The sequence below is a fragment of the Helianthus annuus genome, chromosome 14, assembly GCF_002127325.2.
Source record: "Helianthus annuus cultivar XRQ/B chromosome 14, HanXRQr2.0-SUNRISE, whole genome shotgun sequence".
Lineage (NCBI taxonomy): Eukaryota > Viridiplantae > Streptophyta > Magnoliopsida > Asterales > Asteraceae > Helianthus > Helianthus annuus.
Window position 1 is genome coordinate 154,136,283 of NC_035446.2, and position 25,608 is coordinate 154,161,890.

The 25,608-nt window shown below is 41.0% G+C and overlaps 1 long non-coding RNA gene across 1 annotated transcript in view; it reads left to right on the plus strand.

Annotated features, from left to right (window-relative positions):
* Nucleotides 1–343: 343 nt before the first annotated feature.
* The window catches only part of LOC110904472, a 31,157-nt gene continuing 5,892 nt past the window's right edge, over nt 344–25,608 (plus strand). The window contains exons 1-3 of the long non-coding RNA XR_002572545.2: nt 344–527; nt 626–722; nt 830–898. This is a non-coding gene — a long non-coding RNA (uncharacterized LOC110904472). The remainder of the gene's footprint in view (nt 528–625; nt 723–829; nt 899–25,608) is intronic.

Below are 25,608 nucleotides of genomic sequence, written 5' to 3' on the forward strand. Positions count from 1 at the left end.
AAGGAAAGGAAAGGAAAGCGAAGAGATTAGGAGAGAAATCGATAAGAGAGAAATAATTGGTCATAATTGTAATAGTTCAGAAATCACCAAAAACACCGGTGAATCCCAAATGACGTTCCCAACCGGCGAATCCCAATGGATTTGAATGCAACTGATGATTTGACGATGTATTTCTGGATTCAACAGGAAAAAAGAACGATTTTAGTTTTCTGCAAAACTAGGGTTTGTTGCTTCTTCATCCTTATTCCTTTGTTTGATGTTACTTTTTTAACTATTGTAGAAAATTTGGGGAAGAACTGCTAAATTTTATTCCTATTTGGGGAATCGGTGGTCTAGGGTTTCATTTTTCTTCTTCAATCTCTGTATTCCAATGGATTCTTCATCATATCCTCACAAACATCCTATACTCCATTCGCCCTTCTAGGCATATGATCGATCAAGGGTTCCTTTGGTTTGAGCTCAAGTAGTGGCGGCTTCAACTAGGGTTCTATTGCAGAACCGATCTGATTTGAATACCGGCGGCTAAGGTTACGATCAACGAACCCCATCTGTTTCGTTTTCAGCAATAATGTTTTGTTTGGATTTGAAGTTTTGTTGATTTCGTTTTTTTTTTAACTTTGATCAGAGGTGTTTGATGATCCTATGAAAAATTTAGCAAACCAGGGAAGAAAAGAAGATTTGAAAATTCACAATAGATAGCATTAACCATTTTCATAAGTTGGGTGAGCATTCTTGACTTAAGAACCCTTTATCCATATGATCCTTTAGTAAATGAGGATTTTAAGATTTTGATAATATAAGATATTGAGGATTGATATGTGGACACCAGCATAACAGAAGAAAAGTGGAGATAGTTATATCTGGAGCTTCTAACCATAAGATTTATCATTACTATTTAGTAAGTGATCGTAACCTAGCTTTAGAGAGTTCCTGTTCAAATTTTATGTTCTTAAGCATCTTCAATGTGTATTGTAACATTTGTGCTTGTAATCATCATGAACAGTTCTATTATCAATAAAATAATGTAATTTGATCCCAATGTTTGTTTCATTGTGTTTTACATTTTTCGTGTTTTGACTTTTGTTCAATTTCAAACTCTACATCGCTTTCTGGAGAGTTATACGTTAACTAGTGCGTAAACGTACTCAGTTTAATGCGACAAATACTCCGGAACATCAACATATACTCAACGTACCTTAAATGACCTTTACATAACTAGGAAATAAGTTTTGAAGGCTTTGGTATAGCAAAAACAAGTTAATTCGCTTACAGGGACTAAACTTGACAAACTGTGAAAGTATGCCAATTTGAACTGTAACGGACATTCCGGAACATGTCCATAAGTTAAACATACCATAAATATCCTTTACATAGCTTAGAAATAGGCTTTGAGGGGTTTGGTATGCTAAAACAAACTTTTGGATCATTCAGGGACTAAAAGTGTCAAAAAGTGCATAAGTTTGCACTTTCGCACATAACTTACGTTCTGAATACATCCGGACATCCAAAAATTTATGTAAGCATCCTTATATTATGCCTTAGTGTTTGGCATGAGAAAAATCCATTCGTCGCGTCATTTGGATCGTCTTTCACGCTTATGCGCATTCCGTCGTAATTAAGCGAACATCGCGATCGTACGGCCAAACGAACCGACATCCGACATATTTTTGGGCATGTTTCATGTCCACAATGTTTAGGCATCATTTTAGGGCCTTAAAGATGGCTTTACAGGTCTTAGAAGGGCTGGAAATAGCTTAAACACGCAACAGGGACCAAATGTGTAAATTCTGCAAGTGGTGCAGATCAGAGAGGGCCAGGCGGCCCGCGTGAGTTTTGCCCAAATGTGAGGCGGGCCGCGTGGGGATGTCTGACAGAAAGATTTTGCATTTAATGCAGAATCTGGCCTTTCGTTCGATCAAGGGGCAATGCCTTTTCACCCAATGAAGAGCCAAGGGTCAAGTTCACTGAACTTATCCACTGGACACATGTACGCACGAGATCAAGGCACGATATTCGATAAAACGATCCTAACGGTTCCACTTTTCCTATAAATACCCCCCCCCTTTAGTGTAAAAATCACAAAATCAGATCCTAAAGCTCTAAGTTGAAACCATTGTTTCATACCTGAGCTGTTTGATCTTGATTTGCACTCGGGGACCCTCCGTAAGTCTTCTTTCGCTCTTTTATTCGCTTTTCGAGTCCGAAAGTCAACGTTTTGTTGACTTTCTGCATTGACCAGCTTATGGTCGATGCGAAGTTCATGGAACTTCATAACGTGAGCGTGATCACGATGGTTATGGTCCATAGTGACCATACCTACTGATCACCACGTTATCTAGGCTCAGTGACGAGTCGTAGTTTCGGCCAAAATGTGCATTCTTGCATATTTTGTAACCAAACTACTCGTGAGCATCAAAGCCGTTTGTTTTGATGTCAAACCTGTTTTCTAAACTAAGTTAAGCATGTTCTAACATGCTTAGCTCGTCACGTTTAGTATAGTGCTTATATAGGGTCGTAAGGTAAGCGATCTAAACCATCGCTTATACTTTCGAACCCGACCCATTTGGTCGATCTTTAGGATCCGACCAAACATATTAGGTGACCATAGCTATAACCTTCCGAGGTTATACCTTGTGGTCGCAATGTTAGGCGTTCCGAACGCGTTCTACGCGAACGACGCGTAAGGTGCATAAGCTACCTAAACGGGTCGTGCTGGACCGTAAGCACTTAGGTTAAGTTTCATTTTAGTATGTAGGCTTTGTTGAACCATATTACACGAGTCTCCATACTCGTTTGGTTTACGAACCCGCGTACTATCCGATCTTCCGATTTGGTCCGGTATATTAACATAGCTACCTATTAGGTGCCGTTGATATTCCGTGACCTCTCGCATTACCTGGTTATTTCACAAGAACAACAAAGCAACCTCAGGTGAGTACATAGAACCCCATCTTTTACTGTTTTCCAAACTGTTTTGGGGTGAAACACATGTGCCTATCTGTTACATTCATGCTTTCCATGTTTTTACATCATATGCCTGCTATGTTGTTAGTACATTATAGTACACGATTTCATTACATTTTATGCTATGTATGCCCATTGTGTGCGTACTTAGTACATTGATTTACATTACATTTTCTGTTGCATATGTTTACTCAGCATATGGACACATTGATTTACGTGAACATTTCTGTTGCATATGTTTACTCAGCATATGGACACATTGATTTACATGAACATTTCTGTTGCATATGTTTACTCAGCATATGGACACATTGATTTACATGAACATTTCTGTTGCATATGTTTACTCAGCATATGGACACATTGATTTACATGAACATTTCTGCTGCATATGTTTACTCAGCATATGGGCACATGCCTTCATTTTGTTATGACATTTGGTTTGTTTAACATGGGACAATACATTCATTAACACTAGCTACGCCGTTCGTTAGTAGGTAGTGGTACCATAGGAATTGACAACTCCCATTCCTGAAGTCCTGGGTTTGATAGGACTGGAAGGAATGACCGAATTCGATATACATAACTTAGATAAACCTTTAATTTGTTTAAGGGTTTATCGCCGCAGTCTCAAGGCTTGGATGTATGCATAGTTTACAATACCGCATAAATGTTAATATCAATAGAGCATGCATTTCCCGCAGAACATAACGCTGATTTAAACCACGTTTTACTTCAACGACTTGTTTTGTGCATATGGTTTAAGTTGATACATTTCGCTTACCATACATGGTACATTTTGGGATTACACATTACATGATTTACATTGAACATAAACACGTTGACATTGACATACACATTGGTGGTTTACATTTAAACATAAACATTTGACATGGTTTACACAATAACACTTGACATTTGGTTTACACATGAACAATTTACATGGCGGATTGGTTTGGGTAAATGATTTAAGTAACGTGGCGTATGTAATATGATACAAACATGGTGGATACGCCGCTGGTACTTCCTATATATAAATGTTTGTATAATATTACATATCGTGGCGTTATCCAAGTCATTTCAGTTTAGACATATTACATTTTACATAAGTAACATATACTTCACAAGACATTATTTTCACAAACAACTTATCTTATTCAACGCATTTTACTTGGTTATTCATTTAACCTTGCACTTATCTATACATATCATTTGATGTTATCGTTTTTCAAATGGTTTACAAAGCAAGACAAATTACAAGGTTCATGACTGACTGTTATTAAACATTCTTTAAACTCAAGTCATGAATCCCATTTTCACAAAACCTATGTATCTCACAGGCATTTTTATGCTGACGTACCTACTTTCACATGTGTTTTCAGGAGCTATTCCATAGGACGATGATCATGATTCTAGGGCGGACCTGTGCCTTAGAGCCTAAAAATGAAGTTTGAACTAGCTTAATTATGTTTTGATTTCCGTACTCTCTTTCCAAGACAATGTAACACCTTTGTTTATAAATAAAATACAACTTGTATGCCATGGTTATGAAACAATTTAATTCTGTCCACAACACTCCCCGGCGTTTCCGCCGCGGTTGCATGTTATACGCGGCCGGGGTGTGACAGAAGAGTTGGTATCAGAGCCAATGGTTATAGGGAACTAGGTTATTGTAGGTCCGTGTTTCGGGATCAAAACCGTGATTTTCATGATTATGTTCATAGATGGAAGAAGATAAGAGAGGATAAACAAACAAACTTTGTATTAATCCGGTAGTAAACATTACAAGTCGGCCCGATTACATGATAACCGAACTAATACCAAAGAAGTATACATCCGGGGAGAAACCAAGTGGTGATTTCTCCCGGTGAGGTCTCAAACCTCCACTCACTCTCTTGCACACACTTGTGCTCTCACTCTTGTGTTGCAAATGACAAGGTGTTGGTATTTATACCAAACACAGGTTGCACGGTCGAAGGATTAAACTGACTGGTCGATAGATCATCTGTCGACCATCCAGCTTTCGAAAGATACACACATACCTCGAAGGATCACATATCCTTCGAGGTCCATCCTTCGATGGATATCTTTCGAGCTCATCGAAGGATATACATAATCCTTCGATGCCTTATCCTTCGACACCAACATATACAACCATAATTTGTCTAGCAAACACACACGGTCAACCGAATAACCCTCTCGTTTGACCACTTCAAACGAGTGGGTCTATACACGTTCGATAGACCGTTTCACTAACTATTACAAATTCAGCGTAAAATAATAACTAATCTATTTGACAAGCATCGGACACAAAATCTGCATCAACAAATTCCCCCTTGTCCGTTGCTGTCGAATGCTGAACATGCAACTGCAATCGATCTTCAGTCAAGTATTCATCTTCTCTGTGTTAACAAATTCCCCCTTGACCGATGATCCAGGTAAGTAGTATCTTGATGCTCATTGTATAATATTTCCCCCTCAAAGTACGCATATCCGTGTTGAGTGTTGTGCAATTTCCTCAAAAGGCTCAATTGACCGATCTTCCGCTGATCTTCCAATACTCCAACCGGCATTTGATAAGGGTTCCATTCTATAACAACTGCATCAAGTCTTGATCTTCAAGCATACTACATTGATAGAGATTTCTGGTAAACTATCTTCTGTAAACCGTCTTTGTGGAATCGACCAAGTAATGCACTTTTCTGAGCAAAACATTCCACGCAGAACCGTATGTATCACCAGAAAATCACAAACTCTACCACCCGTGATTGCGTTTAGAAATTTACCGAAGAAATTCAACATATGAAAATTTTTATCCCCCCATTTCTTTGGTAAAATCTCTAAACCTTAACAGATTCTCTCCACTTCAAAGAAACTGTCGTCAAATGTTCACCAATTCCCTTCATTGAGCGGAACTGTCATCAATTTTCATTGAATGACGAGCGGAAGCGAACATACCGTGTTGTTTTTGGCCCATTATAGTCGCGTTACCATTTTTGCCATTTGCATCGGTAACCGTGACTACCCCACATTTTTTTTTTTTAAAAAAAAATCAAGTTTTCATCATCTCTTGTTTTCATCATCCCGCGCGCTCCCGAATTCGTACGAATTTTGACGTTGACATTTAGAAGCGCGGTTCAAATCATCTTCGCGAACACTCGACCCCACTCTGCAACTCACGAAAAATGATAGACAAACAAACCTCAATTTTTAGAGAGCCCAAGTTTTAAAGTCGACGATACGATCTGGTGAGGCCCAACTAAGATCTTAGTCTTATGTCTCCCTCTTTCTCCTGTCTTCGATACTTCACCAAATCAGACAAACAAGTCAAAACCAACCACACTTTTAAATCATCGATGTCACACCCCGATTTCCACGTGTCTCACCGGTGGGCCCGGTGGGGGATTACCGTGACGATGTTGGCAACAATATAGTCAAACCACACAATTATATAATGCACAGCGGAAGCATAAGATAAATATATAAATTTCAACCTCTGATTGTAATATCAAAATGTATTACAGGGTTGAATATATCCACAGCGGATCGTAAATAAAAGTAAAGTATTGTTCCATTAGATACTGCAATCAAGCTTGCGAGGCTTATCCCGACGCTAGGGAGCTAATACCAGCCAATTACGTTTAGGTACCTGCACTTAATCTTTTTGGGGAAAATACGTCAGTTTACACTGGTAAATACATTCAACTGACACATTTGAAAATGTTTATTAAAATTGATTTGAATGCACAAGGCACAAACTCTTTTATAACTTGGGAAAATTCATAATGATCTTGTGAACGTTTTACATGTTCTTTTATGCGTTCAGTAGCCCGGGTCGTGCCGGGTTAAAGATTTATAGACACACCACGGTTGCGTAAAACCGTAGTACAGAAACCAACGGCTACGTCTTTTAGTTTTAATGTCGACACTTTATACCGGGTGTACGCCTACACCGGGATGTCGATGGTCGTGGCCATTTCGTAAAATGATGCCGAGGATATCCGGGACAACGGTCATTAAACCCCCCAAAGGCTTATAAGCAACAAAACTGTTTAAATGAGCCAATCATATTATTTAGTTATCCACCTAAGCGATGGATGAATATAATGCTCAATCAAGCGGTATTAATATACCGTAACCCAAGCCCATATAGGGGAAATAAGTCAAAAGTATTTACCTTTGCAAGTATTAATCCTTAATTTAGATCAAGTCACCGATAGCTTTTACTGGGGCTCCTAATCTGGAACGAAGGTTTTAATTAACCTCTTAGAATCCTAACGGTCCTTATAGTAGCCGTAGCTTAAACCGGTTGATTCCGATATATAGATATGGTTAATTCGCACGAAAAGGCGAAAACCGAGAATGGAGTATGATTTGGACCCAACAAGTTCAGTGACTTGTTTTATATGGGTTTATAGTTCATACTCTGGATTTTGGGGTTCAAATAATATAATTTGACCCGTATCGGCTATTGCACGAAAACTAGTTCCATGAGCCGTACCGTGTGCGCAAATAGGCGAAACGGTTAACCATAAGAGTCGTACGCTTATTTCCTAAGTCAATATGCCTTAAAAGTATTTTGGTATCAGTAGGATACCTTCCGTAATGCCCGTAACGAGTTTAAGTCAATATTATGCCCCGTAGGGGCTTTTCGGTCAATTTTAAAGACTTTATAAGGGATTTTCGAGTTCTACAGGAAATCTGAGTTTCCCGAACAGCTTATAAAGCTTAAAATACTTTATTTATTATTTAAAACCAGTGGCAATTGAAATCGGGTCAAAAGACCTTGTAGAACTCTCGTTTTGGCCAAAAAGGGCATATTCGGTATTAACCGAACCGTAGCCATAACCGCAGGTTATGAGCAAGGTAAAATTTATTAAAAATCTTTAAAATTCCCAAAATATTATTTTACCACAGTGGGTAAAAGTTTTGGTGCCGAAAACTTGGGTTAGATGAGCGTTATGCTAATTGCGCCGTTAATTACAAAACTTTCTTAAAGGTGCGCCTTTTAGCATAACTCTCATTCTAGGGCTCGGATTGACGTGAAACTTTAGGGACATGCTTATAATTTAACAAGCAAGGTTTTGGTCCGTTCACGTGTCCGAAATACTCGTTTTAATTTCAAAAGGCCGTTACGGTCAACTTTTAGGCGAATGACGGAAATGCGCTAAAGACTCGGATAACTCATGAACCGACCACAGAGGCTTATACCAACATGTGACCTGGTCCTAAGAGAGTCCTAAGGTATATTTATACCTCACTAAAACGGGTCAGAACTGAAGTCAAAACAAAAGTCAAACTTTTGCGACTTTCGGCTCCGAACCGGTTCTATATAGTAAATGATCGATTCAAACGAGCGTAAACAAGTTTATATACTTATTACCATGATTTATGATTGTCAAAACAGGTTCCATAACATATATATTACAGATTATGCTTAAATTGCTAAAATAGCTTTCTGTTGACTTTTTAACCGCACGTTTGACTCGATAATTGACATAGTTAGAGTGGTGATCAGGGGGAACCATTTTAGAGGTTTAATACCCACATAAATACCAACTCATAACCATTTTTGATTCGTCATAAGACTGAATCGTTTGCAAGATATTGCAATGACAACCGTTAGTTACGACGGTTGCGTTTATAGGCTATAACTATGGAAATGTGAAACCAAAATGGTTATGAACGACTTACAGAAGTTAACTCTTGATGAGAGAACAGAAGGGAAAGCTAGAGAGCTCTTGAATGATCAGTTATAAGTGTTTGTGAGTTGTGTGATTGGTAATGCACAAGAAGTGGCTATTTATAGCCAAAGAAGGCAACTTATGATCATTACAAGCACTACTATCAGTCCAGAGCTGATGGGTAGTTGTCCCCTAAATGTATGGGTCATTTGTAGGGTGCCCATGCCCCATAATTACATGCATAATCGTTCACAAGTTCCAAAAGCCAAGTAGTTACCATTTTTCTGCATCTGGGCACTTTACGCGGCCCGCATGGGAGTTCCCATGCTCTTTTACGCGGGTCGCCTAAAGGTTAAGAATCAGACGCGTAATAGAGGGGGCTCGCGGCCCGCCTCAACTTATGTTGAGACATTACGCGGGTCGCGTGGGGTTATATTTTCAGAATTTTCAAATCTTTTTATAATGATGACAGAATCGGGCCATTAATAACGAAATCTTTCGTAATGATTTACCTGGCCTTTCGGTTCTGAAGGGGTAACTTTGCGGTTTGGCCCTCGGTTATTTACCGATAGGGGCCTCGTGTTAATTACCCGCATTATTAAGTCCCCGGTTTATTTATTAATTATATTGGAAAGCCTTAACTTTCACTGTTGACGCTTTTAACCCTTCTTCTACGAATTCGATCGTAACTTTCTCGTTTCATATCGAAACTTCGGGAAATTCATATATATTATTTTAGTGAGGGTATAATACCGTTACAAAGTCTTGGGAACGTTAAAGGGTCACTCAGAGGTATTATTAAACATGTTGACACAGTTAACCCCTGTAGTTTGTAATCTCTCACTTTCTTCCGCGTTTTATTTTTGTACGATCTATAATTTATTCGATTGAAGGTTTAAGCATTATTTAGGGATACTATACAGTATATTTACCCTTGTTGACATTTATAACCCTCGAATTTATATATACTTTCAAGGTTTGTCAAAATTAGTCCTTTATTTATTATAGATGCCACGTGTAATCAAATGACACGTGTTAACACATCATTGGACACAAAATTTCGAGGTGTTACATCCTCACCCCCTTAAAATAAATCTCGACCCGAGATTTACTCAAATAAATAGGGGTATTTTTCTTTCATTGTAGCTTCGACTTCCCACGTATATTCAGGACCTCTACGAGCATCCCATTTGACCTTAACAATCGGTACGTGCTTTCTGCGAAGCTTCTTCACCTGTCGATCCTCAATCGACAAAGGTTTTTCTATAAACTTTAAGCTCTCATCTATATGCACATCTGTGTGTGGAATCACCAACGATTCGTCGGCGAAGCACTTTTTGAGATTGCAGATGTGGAACACATTGTGAATTCCATTGAGCTCTTCAGGCAAGTTCAGTTTATAGGCAACTGATCCGACTCGTTCAATGACCTCAAAAGGTCCTATGTATCTCGGACTCAGCTTGCCTTTCTTGCCGAAACGCATCACCCCCTTCCAGGGCGACACCTTAAGTAATACTTTTTCACCCACTTCGAAGTGAAAATCCTTACGCTTTGGATCAGCGTAGCTCTTCTGCCTATCGCGGGCAGCCTTGAGACGTTCCCGGATCTGGACAATCTTGTCCGTCGTCTGGAAAACAATCTCTGGTCCCGATAATTGGACCTCTCCTACTTCCGCCCAACAAACAGGCGATCTACATTTCCTACCATATAATGCCTCAAAAGGCGCAGCCTTTATGCTGGTGTGGTAGCTATTATTGTAGGAGAATTCGATCAGGGGTAGGTTTTTATCCCAGTTACCACCTAAATCGATCGCACATGCACGAAGCATGTCTTCTAGCGTTTGGATAGTACGCTCACTTTGTCCGTCCGTCTGTGGATGGTAAGCCGTACTAAAATTCAAACGCGTGCCCAAAGATTGCTGGAAACTCTTCCAGAAGTGAGATGTGTATCTAGTATCCCTGTCGGAAATAATAGACACAGGTATGCCGTGTAAGGCTACAATCTTATCAACATAAAGTTGGGCTAACATATCGGAGCTATACGTCTCCTTGATGGGTAGAAAGTGAGCTGATTTAGTCAGCCTATCGACTATGACCCATATTGTATCGTTTCCTTTCCTGGTCTTGGGTAACTTGGTTATGAAGTCCATAGTTACGCATTCCCACTTCCACTCGGGAAGTTCAGGCTGTTGTAGCAAGCCAGACGGCTTTTGGTGCTCGGCTTTGACTTGAGCACAAGTCAAGCACTTTGCTACATGGGCGGCTACAGACTTTTTCAAGCCTATCCACCAATAATTTGCCTTTAAGTCTTGGTACATTTTATCAGCACCAGGATGGACTGAGTATTTGGAACTATGGGCTTCCTGGAGAACAACATCTCGTAGTCCCCCATAAATCGGAACCCATATACGTCCATTCAGCCTAAGAATTCCATCCTTGCTGAGAGTCAACTGCTCCGCAGTTACTCCCAGCTTTTCATTAGGATAATTAGCTTCCAACACAGCCTCTCGCTGTGCAGCCAAAATCCTTTCAATCAAATTATTTTTAACTTCAATGCTCTTGGCATTGATTCGAATGGGTTTTACCCTTTCTTTTCTGCTCAATGCATCGGCGACTACATTCGCCTTGCCGGGATGGTACCTGATTTCGCAGTCATAATCATTCAGGGTTTCCATCCAACGGCGCTGTCTCATGTTCAACTCCTTCTGGTTGAACAGGTGCTGGAGGCTTTTGTGATCAGAATAAACCACAAATTTAATGCCATAAAGGTAGTGCCTCCACAACTTAAGTGCAAATACAACGGCACCCAACTCCAAATCATGGGTGGTGTAATTCTTTTCATGCACTTTTAATTGCCTTGAAGCATAGGCAATCACCTTGCCCTTCTGCATAAGCACACACCCCATGCCTGTATGTGATGCATCGCAGTAAACTACGAATTCATCTGTACCTTCCGGTAATGTTAACACAGGTGCGTTGCTTAGCTTTTGCTTCAGTATTTCGAAGGACTCTTGCTGCTTCGGGCCCCAAATGTACTTTTCTTTCTTCTTGGTCAGGGAAGTCAAAGGCGCAGCAATCCTCGAAAAATTTTCAATAAATCTTCGGTAGTATCCTGCTAAACCCAGGAAGCTACGAATTTCGGTAGGCGTCTTTGGCTCTTGCCAGTTCATGACCGCCTCTACCTTAGCGGGATCCACTTGGATACCACGCTCACTCACAACGTGTCCTAAAAACTGAACTTCTCTTAGCCAGAATTCACATTTCGAGAATTTGGCGTAGAGTTTCTCACGTTGTAGTAATTCGAGAATGCAACGGAGATGCTTCTCGTGGTCAGCTTGATTCTTGGAATAGATAAGGATATCGTCAATGAAGACTATGACGAATTTGTCCAAGTATGGCTTGCAAACGCGATTCATGAGATCCATGAACGCAGCTGGTGCATTTGTGAGCCCAAAAGGCATCACTAAGAACTCGTAATGACCATATCGAGTCCTAAATGCAGTCTTGTGTACATCTTCATCTCTGACCCTTAGTTGATGATAACCCGACCTTAAGTCGATTTTGGAGAAGTAGCTTGCTCCTTGCAGCTGATCGAATAGATCATCGATCCTTGGTAAGGGATATCTATTCTTTATGGTAACTTTGTTCAGCTCTCTATAATCAATGCATAAACGCATTGACCCGTCCTTCTTCTTTACAAAAAGGACAGGAGCTCCCCAGGGAGATGAACTAGGTCTGATAAAACCCTTCGCCAGCAGTTCCTCCAACTGGGTCCTCAGTTCCTTCATTTCCGTTGGCGCTAATCTGTAAGGTGCTCTGGCTATCGGAGCTGCTCCAGGAATGATGTCAATTCTGAACTCCACTTGTCTATCTGGTGGCAAACCAGGTAGTTCTTCAGGAAAAACCTCGGGGTATTCAGAAATGACAGGAAGATCCTCGATCTTCGGCTTTGGTTCTTCAATTATCACTTGAGCCATGTAAATTACACAGCCTCTGTTCAAACACCTTGAAGCTTTCAGCATAGATACGTCTTCGGGTAATCCGTAATGCGTATCCCCTCGAATGGTAAGAGATTCACCACTCGGAGTCTTTAAAACTATTTGCCTCTTGCCACAAATGATTTGGGCCTGATTACGAGATAACCAGTCCATGCCTAGCACAACGTCAAAACCCGCAAGTTTGAAAGGAAGTAGAGATAAAGGAAAAGAATGGTTCCTAATGGACATTTCACATCCTTCTAGAACGGTAGAGACGGTTTCTATCGTGCCGTCTGCTAATTCTACTTCGTATTTTACGTCAAGGGTTTTGATTGGCATATTTAGTAGTTGGCAAAATTTCTGGTCTACAAAGGACTTATCAGCGCCAGAATCGAACAGTACTCTTGCAAATATATTATTTACGAGAAAAGTACCTGTAAGCACAGTGTCGTCCTTGACCGCTTCCTTTGCATCCAAACGAAAAATTCTCGCATTTGATTTCTTCGTTTCTTCCGCCTTCTTGGCATACTTCGGGCAATTACTCTTTATGTGCCCCTTTTCATTACAATTATAGCAGGTTGCGTCCTTTATCTTTTTACACTCCACTGTCTTATGCTCCTTGGACTTGCATAGCCCACAGGGTGGAGTCCTTTGTTGCGACTGCGAACCAGACGCAAACCTACACTTCCCGGAGTGAGGTTTCTTGCAGACCTTGCAGTAAGGTCTTCCATCAGCTTGCCCCTCCTTCTTTGCCTCCGACCCTTTCTTGCCCTCACCGTTTCCACGGTGCTTTTTACCGGACTTTCGTGAGGTATCATCCTCACGCTTTCGCTTCTCAGCCTCCTTGCTCCTTTGTGCCCTCAGACGGACAGCATCTAGTGTAAGAGACAAGGAGAGGTCAGTAACTGACCTGAAGGTCGTTGGCCTAGAAGCCTTTACGCTGGCCTTGATCGCCGGCTCTAAGCCCCCAATGAATCGGGCAATCCTTCTTGACTCTGGTGTCACAAGATATGGCACCAGGCGTGACATAGTGTTGAAGCTTGTCAGATAAGCTTGACAATCCAGGTTTGTCATCACCAGTGAGACAAAATCTGCCTCAATCTTCTCAACCTCGTGCTGAGGGCAGTAGTTTTCTTTTATGAGGGTAATAAACTCCCCCCATGACATTTTGTACAAGGCAGACTTACCTGAAGCCTGCACCAGAGCTCTCCACCACGCCAGGGCCTCGCCCTTGAATGACTGGGACACAAACTTAACCACGTCCCTCTCAGCGCACCCACTGATGTCCACAATCGTGTCCATCTCGTCCAGCCAGGTTATACAGTCAACCGCACCTTTCTCCCCTGTAAATTCACGGGGCTTGCATGATACAAAGTATTTATAGGTGCAACCCTTAGCACTGGACGCATCAGTGTATTCTCTATCGCGGTGAACGCTGTGCTCAGTAGACGAATGCTTGTCGTCATCTTTCTTGGGTTCAGAGGGTGGTTTGGAGTGTGTCTTTGGTTTAGAGTGTGGTTTTGACACAGATCTGCCTTGAGACTCAGTATTTTGACGATCAATAGCTGCCTGAACAGCATTGTTGATCAGAGCCTTCAGTTGTGCGCCTGTCAAATGTACTGACGCATTGTCATAGTCATCTTCATTCGTGTGGCTGTTCTCCCCATTGGGATCCGCCATTGTAATTTGAATCTGTTACAGAAGATAACAAAATTTTAATTTAGGAGATTATTATATAATTGTCTTTTATGACAATTTGTCAACCATGGTACAGAGACCATATCTGGTTAACTTTTTATTTCATTAAATATTAGGATCTGAATATATCCTATTTCAACTATATAAATAGTATTGGCGGCATAAAGCCTAATCACGATGATGTTTTATAATATTAGCCGAGATTCCAGAGAACCAAAGGCATAGAGAGTTGAACCGTAGTTCTTTTATCTCTTTCTGACAGAGAGTCGTAGACTACTACTGCCTTTTGTCTTATAAGACAATTATTATGGCCCATAGGCACTACACCTCTAATGGATGCTTCAATAGGGTTGGCCCGTAGGCACTACATCACTAATGGATGTTCTGATAATTCTGGCCCGTAGGCACTGCATCACTAATGGATGTTTTAATAATACTGGCCCGTAGGCACTGCATCACTAATGGATGTTTTTATAATATTGGCCCGTAGGCACCGCATCACTAATGGATGTCTTTGTAATATTGGCCCGTAGGCATTGCATCGCTAAATGGATGTCTTTATAATATTGGCCCGTAGGCATTGCATCGCTAAATGGATGTCTTTATAATATTGGCCCGTAGGCATTGCATCGCTAAATGGATGTCTTTATAATATTGGCCCGTAGGCATTGCATCGCTAAATGGATGTCTTTATAATATTGATCACCTTTGTTGGTGATTTAACCCACGATTTATATATCATTTAGTTGGGTTTTGAAATCCTTAAAGGATTATTGTATAGGAATGACGTGCGTGATTATAACGAATCACATCTGCCATGAATGTTAACATGCGTACAGAGGTTAACAGGGAATCAGAATCTTTTCAGCTAGGTCGTACCATCTTGGCTGATCTTAAAAGACCCCAAGCTAGGTTTCACCCCCTTAAGATTCTTTATTAGGCAGATCAATATAAAAGGAATGGTTTTGATTTATTTTTATATATATTAAAACAAAACTCATAACATACATTCCAAATCTCAAATACAATTACATATTGCCCTAAACGGGTCTTTCAAATAATACATACCTCCAGAGAGGTTTTAAAATAAGTGACAAGTCCACGCAGGGACTAATATAAGATAAGTGTCCATGCAAGGACTAAAGATAAGTCCACGTAGGGACTGAAATACGATAAGTTGTCCACACAGGGACTTATTTCAAAGTAGAAATTACAGTAGTACAGCTATTAAGGGCTAGTGGTCACGTTTCTTCTTTTTGCCCTTTAGTAGGTTCGCCAAGCCCTTGAGAAATCCTCGGTGGCTTTTCTTCTCTTCCTCGAACTCTCTCTCCACACGATCTAGTCGATGGAGTATTTCTTCCTGTTCAGGAGGAGAAAAACGTGGTTGTTGCGCTTGATGCAGAACGGGAGGTCTGGGAGGTATTGGATACCCATGAGCTGAGTAATCCGGTGGTCCCATGCTTCCATGTGCTCCGTCAGGGTAGCGCGCATTATATCTAGCCGACACCACATATGGGTCGCGCTCATATCCGTAGTTGTATTGTGCTTGTGACGGTTCAAACGGGTTGTAAGCCGTTGGACCTGTGTAAGCTGGTATGGGTTGGTCATACCCAAATGGTGGCGAATTTCGTGCAGTAGGTGCGGAGTTCGCTTCTTGTATAGGACTTGAAGGTCCTTCTTCATGTAGTGGCGGATAGTGGCTACTACTAGAATGTCGAGGAGTGCTGAAGTGGTTACCCCCTCCTCCTCGTGTAGACATACGAGCATTGGTCCTCCTACGCCTCGGCGGATCAGGTATAACTGGTTGTGCCGGTGGCGGAGGTGGTGGCGTAACTGCCTCAAAGCGTGAATCCTCAGAGGGATCCTGTGGATGTCTCGGTTGCGATGTCTGATGAGATGGTGTGTTGTACCACTCATGTCGGTCAAACAAGGCCATAAAGCTGTCTGGGCCTTGGTACTGCGGACCATGATATGAAGATCCATCAGATACTTCTATCGGATGCGTGGGCGTACCACGAGCTGGTTCAGTTGGATCCTCATCTTCCTCCATGGGATCTTCAGAAAAATGGTCTTGTGGCCCTAGTGGAACAAAACCTGAAGGTTCCTGTATGTAGTCAGCCGGATTAAACTGAGCTACGTAGTATGGACTAGGGTCGTCGTAGTTCCGGTGCGAAACCGAACGTTGTAGAGGTATGAAGGAAGGTTGTGGGTTGTTGGGATTATTTTCTGAATCTGGCCCAAAGGAGTGCCGGTAGGATGGCGTCGAGCTGTGTGAAGTGGAATGCCTCGCTGGTTCGTACAGATCTCTTCGTCGTTGTGGCTCTTCGCTCCTTGTCATTGAAGGATGTCTTGTACCAGATGGTCCAGCTTCTTGATCGTGATGTGTCACGATTTCTCCTCGGCCTCTTCGTCCCCTTCCTCTTCCTCGGAATATAACAGGTGGCATTTTCCTGCTTCAAAACTTATTAAAAATCAAAATCGAAAATAAAGACAAAAAGGAGTAATAGTCCGAATTTGTCCTAAGTTCTTGTCTAGACTCAAGTATGTGCAATTGTGTCACTGAGATTAAACACATTAGGATAGTGTTTAATTCACTCAATGTTGGCTCTGATACCAACCTGTCACACCCCGATTTCCACGTGTCTCACCGGTGGGCCCGGTGGGGGATTACCGTGACGATGTTGGCAACAATATAGTCAAACCACACAATTATATAATGCACAGCGGAAGCATAAGATAAATATATAAATTTCAACCTCTGATTGTAATATCAAAATGTATTACAGGGTTGAATATATCCACAGCGGATCGTAAATAAAAGTAAAATATTGTTCCATTAGATACTGCAATCAAGCTTGCGAGGCTTATCCCGACGCTAGGGAGCTAATACCAGCCAATTACGTTTAGGTACCTGCACTTAATCTTTTTGGGGAAAATACGTCAGTTTACACTGGTAAATACATTCAACTGACACATTTGAAAATGTTTATTAAAATTGATTTGAATGCACAAGGCACAAACTCTTTTATAACTTGGGAAAATTCATAATGATCTTGTGAACGTTTTACATGTTCTTTTATGCGTTCAGTAGCCCGGGTCGTGCCGGGTTAAAGATTTATAGACACACCACGGTTGCGTAAAACCGTAGTACAGAAACCAACGGCTACGTCTTTTAGTTTTAATGTCGACACTTTATACCGGGTGTACGCCTACACCGGGATGTCGATGGTCGTGGCCATTTCGTAAAATGATGCCGAGGATATCCGGGACAACGGTCATTAAACCCCCCAAAGGCTTATAAGCAACAAAACTGTTTAAATGAGCCAATCATATTATTTAGTTATCCACCTAAGCGATGGATGAATATAATGCTCAATCAAGCGGTATTAATATACCGTAACCCAAGCCCATATAGGGGAAATAAGTCAAAAGTATTTACCTTTGCAAGTATTAATCCTTAATTTAGATCAAGTCACCGATAGCTTTTACTGGGGCTCCTAATCTGGAACGAAGGTTTTAATTAACCTCTTAGAATCCTAACGGTCCTTATAGTAGCCGTAGCTTAAACCGGTTGATTCCGATATATAGATACGGTTAATTCGCACGAAAAGGCGAAAACCGAGAATGGAGTATGATTTGGACCCAACAAGTTCAGTGACTTGTTTTATATGGGTTTATAGTTCATACTCTGGATTTTGGGGTTCAAATAATATAATTTGACCCGTATCGGCTATTGCACGAAAACTAGTTCCATGAGCCGTACCGTGTGCGCAAATAGGCGAAACGGTTAACCATAAGAGTCGTACGCTTATTTCCTAAGTCAATATGCCTTAAAAGTATTTTGGTATCAGTAGGATACCTTCCGTAATGCCCGTAACGAGTTTAAGTCAATATTATGCCCCGTAGGGGCTTTTCGGTCAATTTTAAAGACTTTATAAGGGATTTTCGAGTTCTACAGGAAATCTGAGTTTCCCGAACAGCTTATAAAGCTTAAAATACTTTATTTATTATTTAAAACCAGTGGCAATTGAAATCGGGTCAAAAGACCTTGTAGAACTCTCGTTTTGGCCAAAAAGGGCATATTCGGTATTAACCGAACCGTAGCCATAACCGCAGGTTATGAGCAAGGTAAAATTTATTAAAAATCTTTAAAATTCCCAAAATATTATTTTACCACAGTGGGTAAAAGTTTTGGTGCCGAAAACTTGGGTTAGATGAGCGTTATGCTAATTGCGCCGTTAATTACAAAACTTTCTTAAAGGTGCGCCTTTTAGCATAACTCTCATTCTATGGCTCGGATTGACGTGAAACTTTAGGGACATGCTTATAATTTAACAAGCAAGGTTTTGGTCCGTTCACGTGTCCGAAATACTCGTTTTAATTTCAAAAGGCCGTTACGGTCAACTTTTAGGCGAATGACGGAAATGCGCTAAAGACTCGGATAACTCATGAACCGACCACAGAGGCTTATACCAACATGTGACCTGGTCCTAAGAGAGTCCTAAGGTATATTTATACCTCACTAAAACGGGTCAGAACTGAAGTCAAAACAAAAGTCAAACTTTTGCGACTTTCGGCTCCGAACCGGTTCTATATAGTAAATGATCGATTCAAACGAGCGTAAACAAGTTTATATACTTATTACCATGATTTATGATTGTCAAAACAGGTTCCATAACATATATATTACAGATTATGCTTAAATTGCTAAAATAGCTTTCTGTTGACTTTTTAACCGCACGTTTGACTCGATAATTGACATAGTTAGAGTGGTGATCAGGGGGAACCATTTTAGAGGTTTAATACCCACATAAATACCAACTCATAACCATTTTTGATTCGTCATAAGACTGAATCGTTTGCAAGATATTGCAATGACAACCGTTAGTTACGACGGTTGCGTTTATAGGCTATAACTATGGAAATGTGAAACCAAAATGGTTATGAACGACTTACAGAAGTTAACTCTTGATGAGAGAACAGAAGGGAAAGCTAGAGAGCTCTTGAATGATCAGTTATAAGTGTTTGTGAGTTGTGTGATTGGTAATGCACAAGAAGTGGCTATTTATAGCCAAAGAAGGCAACTTATGATCATTACAAGCACTACTATCAGTCCAGAGCTGATGGGTAGTTGTCCCCTAAATGTATGGGTCATTTGTAGGGTGCCCATGCCCCATAATTACATGCATAATCGTTCACAAGTTCCAAAAGCCAAGTAGTTACCATTTTTCTGCATCTGGGCACTTTACGCGGCCCGCATGGGAGTTCCCATGCTCTTTTACGCGGGTCGCCTAAAGGTTAAGAATCAGACGCGTAATAGAGGGGGCTCGCGGCCCGCCTCAACTTATGTTGAGACATTACGCGGGTCGCGTGGGGTTATATTTTCAGAATTTTCAAATCTTTTTATAATGATGACAGAATCGGGCCATTAATAACGAAATCTTTCGTAATGATTTACCTGGCCTTTCGGTTCTGAAGGGGTAACTTTGCGGTTTGGCCCTCGGTTATTTACCGATAGGGGCCTCGTGTTAATTACCCGCATTATTAAATCCCCGGTTTATTTATTAATTATATTGGAAAGCCTTAACTTTCACTGTTGACGCTTTTAACCCTTCTTCTACGAATTCGATCGTAACTTTCTCGTTTCATATCGAAACTTCGGGAAATTCATATATATTATTTTAGTGAGGGTATAATACCGTTACAAAGTCTTGGGAACGTTAAAGGGTCACTCAGAGGTATTATTAAACATGTTGACACAGTTAACCCCTGTAGTTTGTAATCTCTCACTTTCTTCCGCGTTTTATTTTTGTACGATCTATAATTTATTCGATTGAAGGTTTAAGCATTATTTAGGGATACTATACAGTATATTTACCCTTGTTGACATTTATAACCCTCGAATTTATATATACTTTCAAGGTTTGTCAAAATTAGTCCTTTATTTATTATAGATGCCACGTGTAATCAAATGACACGTGTTAACACATCATTGGACACAAAATTTCGAGGTGTTACAATCGATCAGATCTGTTCATCTCACACTTGAAGATCTTACACACAAACAACCAGTACGCACTTTGTAAATCCTAGTTCTTAAATACAGCCCACTTGTACTCCATATATCCCAAAATTCAATAACCCTTGCTATTTCCAAAAATAACTTGAGCAGCCAACAACTTCACTTAAATTTTTTTTTATTTTTTTTTTTATTTTTTTTATTGGACCTTTATCACTAACCACCACTTATAGAAAAATCTGATTGGACCAATCTTTTGACCAATAATCTTCAAATGCACATGGGAGTAACTAACCTCATGTGATTTCAATTGAATGTAATATGGAAGAAAGTTGTTTGAAATTTTGATTTAAATAAGAGGGCCCATTGGTTGAAGGATGAGATTTAACAAGCAATCACCAGCCGTAAGTGGACGGTGGAGATGGCTGTGTTTTGAGCCGACACGTGGCCAACAAAAGAAACTGATTCGGTCACTTGGCGGTGCATATCAACCAACAACACTTATTTTCTTAGAGGGGCGGTGCATTGGGCAGTGAACACACAAGATTAAATTGAAGCACATGGGCTGTTGGAAACTTTATTTTCTTAGTGGGCCGACTTTCGAAACAACTAATCTTTCGATTAGTATACCAAGGATCTTTTGAATCAATCCAGAAATCTTTCGAAAAACATATGAAAGTTGGGATCTTTCGAAAGACATATGGAAAGATATCTTTCGAGAATTTAGATAATTCTTCGAAGTACTGTTAAGATCCTTCGAAATTGTTTGAGTATGACCCTTCGACAACAAAATGATCTTTCAAGATTGTTTGAACATGACCCTTCGAACTTGTTAGATCCTTCGAAATTGTTAATGAAAATGACCCTTCGAACATAACTGATCCTTCGATGAATTGTCTTGACCTTTCGAAAAACAATAGTCTTTCGAAAACAGAAATCTGATCTATCTATCTGATCTATCGAAACAAAAGATGATCTATCGAATTCCCTTTGATCTTTCGAGATATGAAGAAATCAAGAACATTATGAACACAGCAAGAACACGGTGACTGTGAGATCTGCATATTTGACGAAACACTTTGTACACAATTTTTGATGAAGAAAACTTGAATATTTAGGAGAAAAACATAAAACCCAACACTCGTTTTATCTCAGATCTGGATATTCGGGTCCAGATCTGAGTTTTTCTCAATTTCACCATTTTTACATCTTGAACAAAAACCCACAAAAATCACAGATCTAGAGCACATGTGACTTAGTAAACGGTTAGTTTTACTAAATCGGGCACCATGGCTCTGATACCAATTGTAGGTCCGTGTTTCGGGATCAAAACCGTGATTTTCATGATTATGTTCATAGATGGAAGAAGATAAGAGAGGATAAACAAACAAACTTTGTATTAATCCGGTAGTAAACATTACAAGTCGGCCCGATTACATGATAACCGAACTAATACCAAAGAAGTATACATCCGGGGAGAAACCAAGTGGTGATTTCTCCCGGTGAGGTCTCAAACCTCCACTCACTCTCTTGCACACACTTGTGCTCTCACTCTTGTGTTGCAAATGACAAGGTGTTGGTATTTATACCAAACACAGGTTGCACGGTCGAAGGATTAAATTGACTGGTCGATAGATCATCTGTCGACCATCCAGCTTTCGAAAGATACACACATACCTCGAAGGATCACATATCCTTCGAGGTCCATCCTTCGATGGATATCTTTCGAGCTCATCGAAGGATATACATAATCCTTCGATGCCTTATCCTTCGACACCAACATATACAACCATAATTTGTCTAGCAAACACACACGGTCAACCGAATAACCCTCTCGTTTGACCACTTCAAACGAGTGGGTCTATACACGTTCGATAGACCGTTTCACTAACTATTACAAATTCAGCGTAAAATAATAACTAATCTATTTGACAAGCATCGGACACAAAATCTGCATCAACAGTTATTAGTAATGCTTTGACCTAGACTATAACTTTAGGACCCTAACACAAGTTATCTTGTGTTTAGAGTTTAAAACATGCACATCACCTATCCTTAGGTGATAACCACAACGGGAACTTCGGTTCCGAATCCGCTTTGAAAATTAATCATCTGTTCTAGGATGATTGATTACTAGGTTATGAACCCTCTATTATAAGGTTTTGAACCCCTTTGGATTTTCAAAAATCCCGTCAAAGTGTTGGGTTAATAGTGTGAACACGTGCGAACTGGAAGGGTGAATGCCTGTACCCTGAGTTTTCTGTCTAAGGCTAGAGTGTTCGTACAAATCCACATAATCGGACCAGTCACTCTTACCTGGGAACTCTTGGGGTGAGTGTTCACTTATAGGCGAGCATGTCTTCGCGATACACTAATTCTAACCCATTTACTTTGACTAGACATTTAACGTCGCTTATTTGCTTTGCGATGCATAACCGCCATCTTTGCTTTTGATTGCTTTTGCTTCATCCCATTCTCTTCATCCAATCATCTCACTCGTTTCATTTCATGTTTTTCTCTTCTAGAATGCCTCCTCGACGCGACAACCAGATAGCTACTGCCGAGCTGGCGGAGATTATTGCGCAGCAGATGGCTGCTCAATTTCCGAATCTCTTTGCTCAATGGAACCAGGCCAACAACAACAATGGTACATGCAAATACAAGGATTTTAACCAGGCTAAGCCACTCAAGTTTAGTGGTTCTGAAGGAGCAACTGGGCTTCTTCAGTGGTTCGAGAGCATCGAGAACACTTTTCGCCATGTGCAGTGTCCGGATAATCGCAAGGTCGAGTTTTCTTCGAGCGTGTTTCAGAAGAGGGCTCTTACATGGTGGAATGGGGTTATGAGAGATCAAGGTGCAGAAGTTGCTCTAGCTCAGACATGGGCTCAACTGAGAGCTCTTATGATGAGGGAGTTTTGTCCTCGTCATGAACAACGAGCGTTGGAGAAGGAATTTGATGTGTTGAAGCAAGATAGTGGCGAGCACAGGGCTTATACAGATAGGTTTGAGGAGCTGAGTCTTCTTTGCCCGACTATGGTTACCCCACTCGATAAGGCCATCGAAAGATACATCGACGGCCTACCTGACTCAGTACAAGATATCCTTACTGGTAGCAACCCTACCACACTCCGTCAGGCAATCGAGTTATCAGCGACACTGACTGAGTCGCAGATTCGAAAGAATAAACTACACAGGAAGGGTGACAAGGGCAAGAAGCAGTCGGCTGACAAGGAGGATAGTAAGAAAGGTCAGAACAAGAAGGGAAAGGACTCTGGTTCCTCAAGGGGGTCAGGGAAGCGTAAGGCTTCCCAAAATTTTGCTGTGACTGCCCAAGCTAACCAGGCAGCTCCCAACCAGCCTCCAGCGAAGAAACCCTATTCAGGAAGTGCACCTTTGTGCAATCGATGCAACAGTCACCACCAGCCACAATATCAGTGCCGTTTCTGTACTAACTGTGGGAAATCGGGTCATCTTGCCGATGTTTGTCGGTTTGCTCAGAATCACGCAGTCCAGAACCCTGCTCAACAGGTTGCTCAACAACAGGGTCAGGCTGCACGACCAAACTACCCACCAGGTGCATGTTATAATTGTGGGGATCTGACCCACTACAGAAATCGGTGTCCAAGATTAGTCAACCAGAACCAGAATGCAAACCAGAATCCGGCACCGGCTCGAGGTCGAGTCTTCAACATGAATGCACAAGAATCACAAGCAGACAACGAGGTGGTGAACGGTACGTTCTTTATTAATAATCAGCCAGCATCTGTTCTTTTTGATTCGGGTGCCGACAAGAGCTTTGTGTCATTGTCTTTTGAGACAATGCTTCGCGTGTCTAGAACGAAACTAGGTAAACCTTTGACAGTAGAGGTTGCCGGTGGTGAACCCATTGTTCTTAATTCTGTTCTACGCAACTGCCAGTTGAATCTTAACGACCATATTTTTCCTATTGACCTCACGCCAATGCAACTTGGAAGCTTCGACGTTATAGTGGGAATGGATTGGTTATCCAAGCATCGCGCAGAGATAGTTTGTTCTGAGAAGATTGTTCGTGTACCGCTGTCAACAGGCGAGATCCTGCAGGTTCGTGGTGAGAAGCCTGCCGGTGGTCTCAAACTCATGTCTTGTTTTAAAGCACGGAAGTATCTGCGAAAGCACTATGTGGCTTTCTTAGCACATGTTACAGCAGATAAAGGCAAGGGTAAGTCTATTTCAGATATTCCTGTCGTTCGGGATTATTCCGAAGTATTCCCTGAAGACTTACCTGGTCTACCTCCGGCACGCCAAGTCGAGTTCCGTATTGATCTCGTACCTGGTGCAAATCCCATTGCCAGAGCTCCATATCGTCTTGCACCATCCGAGATGCAAGAATTGTCTAAACAGCTGCAGGAACTCTCCGAAAAAGGTTTTATCCGTCCTAGCTTTTCACCCTGGGGTGCTCCCGTTCTCTTTGTAAAGAAGAAGGATGGATCTTTTAGGATGTGTATCGATTATCGTGAGCTTAACAAGCTTACCATCAAAAATCGATATCCCCTACCTCGCATTGATGATCTCTTCGATCAATTACAAGGCGCATCTTACTTTTCAAAGATTGATCCACGATCTGGATATCATCAGCTCCGTGTGCATGAAGAAGATATTCCAAAGACAGCATTCCGTACTCGTTATGGACATTACGAGTTCACAGTCATGCCATTCGGTTTGACTAATGCTCCTGCTGTTTTCATGGACTTAATGAATAGGGTCTGCAAGCCTTATTTAGATAAGTTCATCATCGTTTTCATTGACGACATTTTGATATATTCTAAGACGCGAGCTGATCATGAGCAACATCTTCGTCTTACATTGGAACTCCTAAAGAAAGAACAACTTTTCGCCAAATTCTCCAAGTGTGAATTCTGGCTTAAAGAGGTTCAATTCTTAGGACATATTGTCAACGAACAAGGTATTCATGTAGATCCCTCCAAGATCAGTGCGATTAAGGATTGGGATACACCTACTACCCCTACTGAAGTTCGTTCTTTTCTTGGTCTAGCGGGTTATTACCGCCGTTTCATAGAAAATTTCTCGAAGATTGCAGTTCCTCTAACTGCTCTAACTCAGAAGAACAAGCCCTTTGATTGGGGAGTCAAACAAGAGGAAGCGTTTCAGACTTTGAAACAAAAGCTATGCGACGCGCCTATCCTAACATTGCCTGAGGGCAACGATGATTTCGTCGTTTATTGCGACGCATCTAAATTAGGACTTGGCTGCGTCCTGATGCAAAGAAA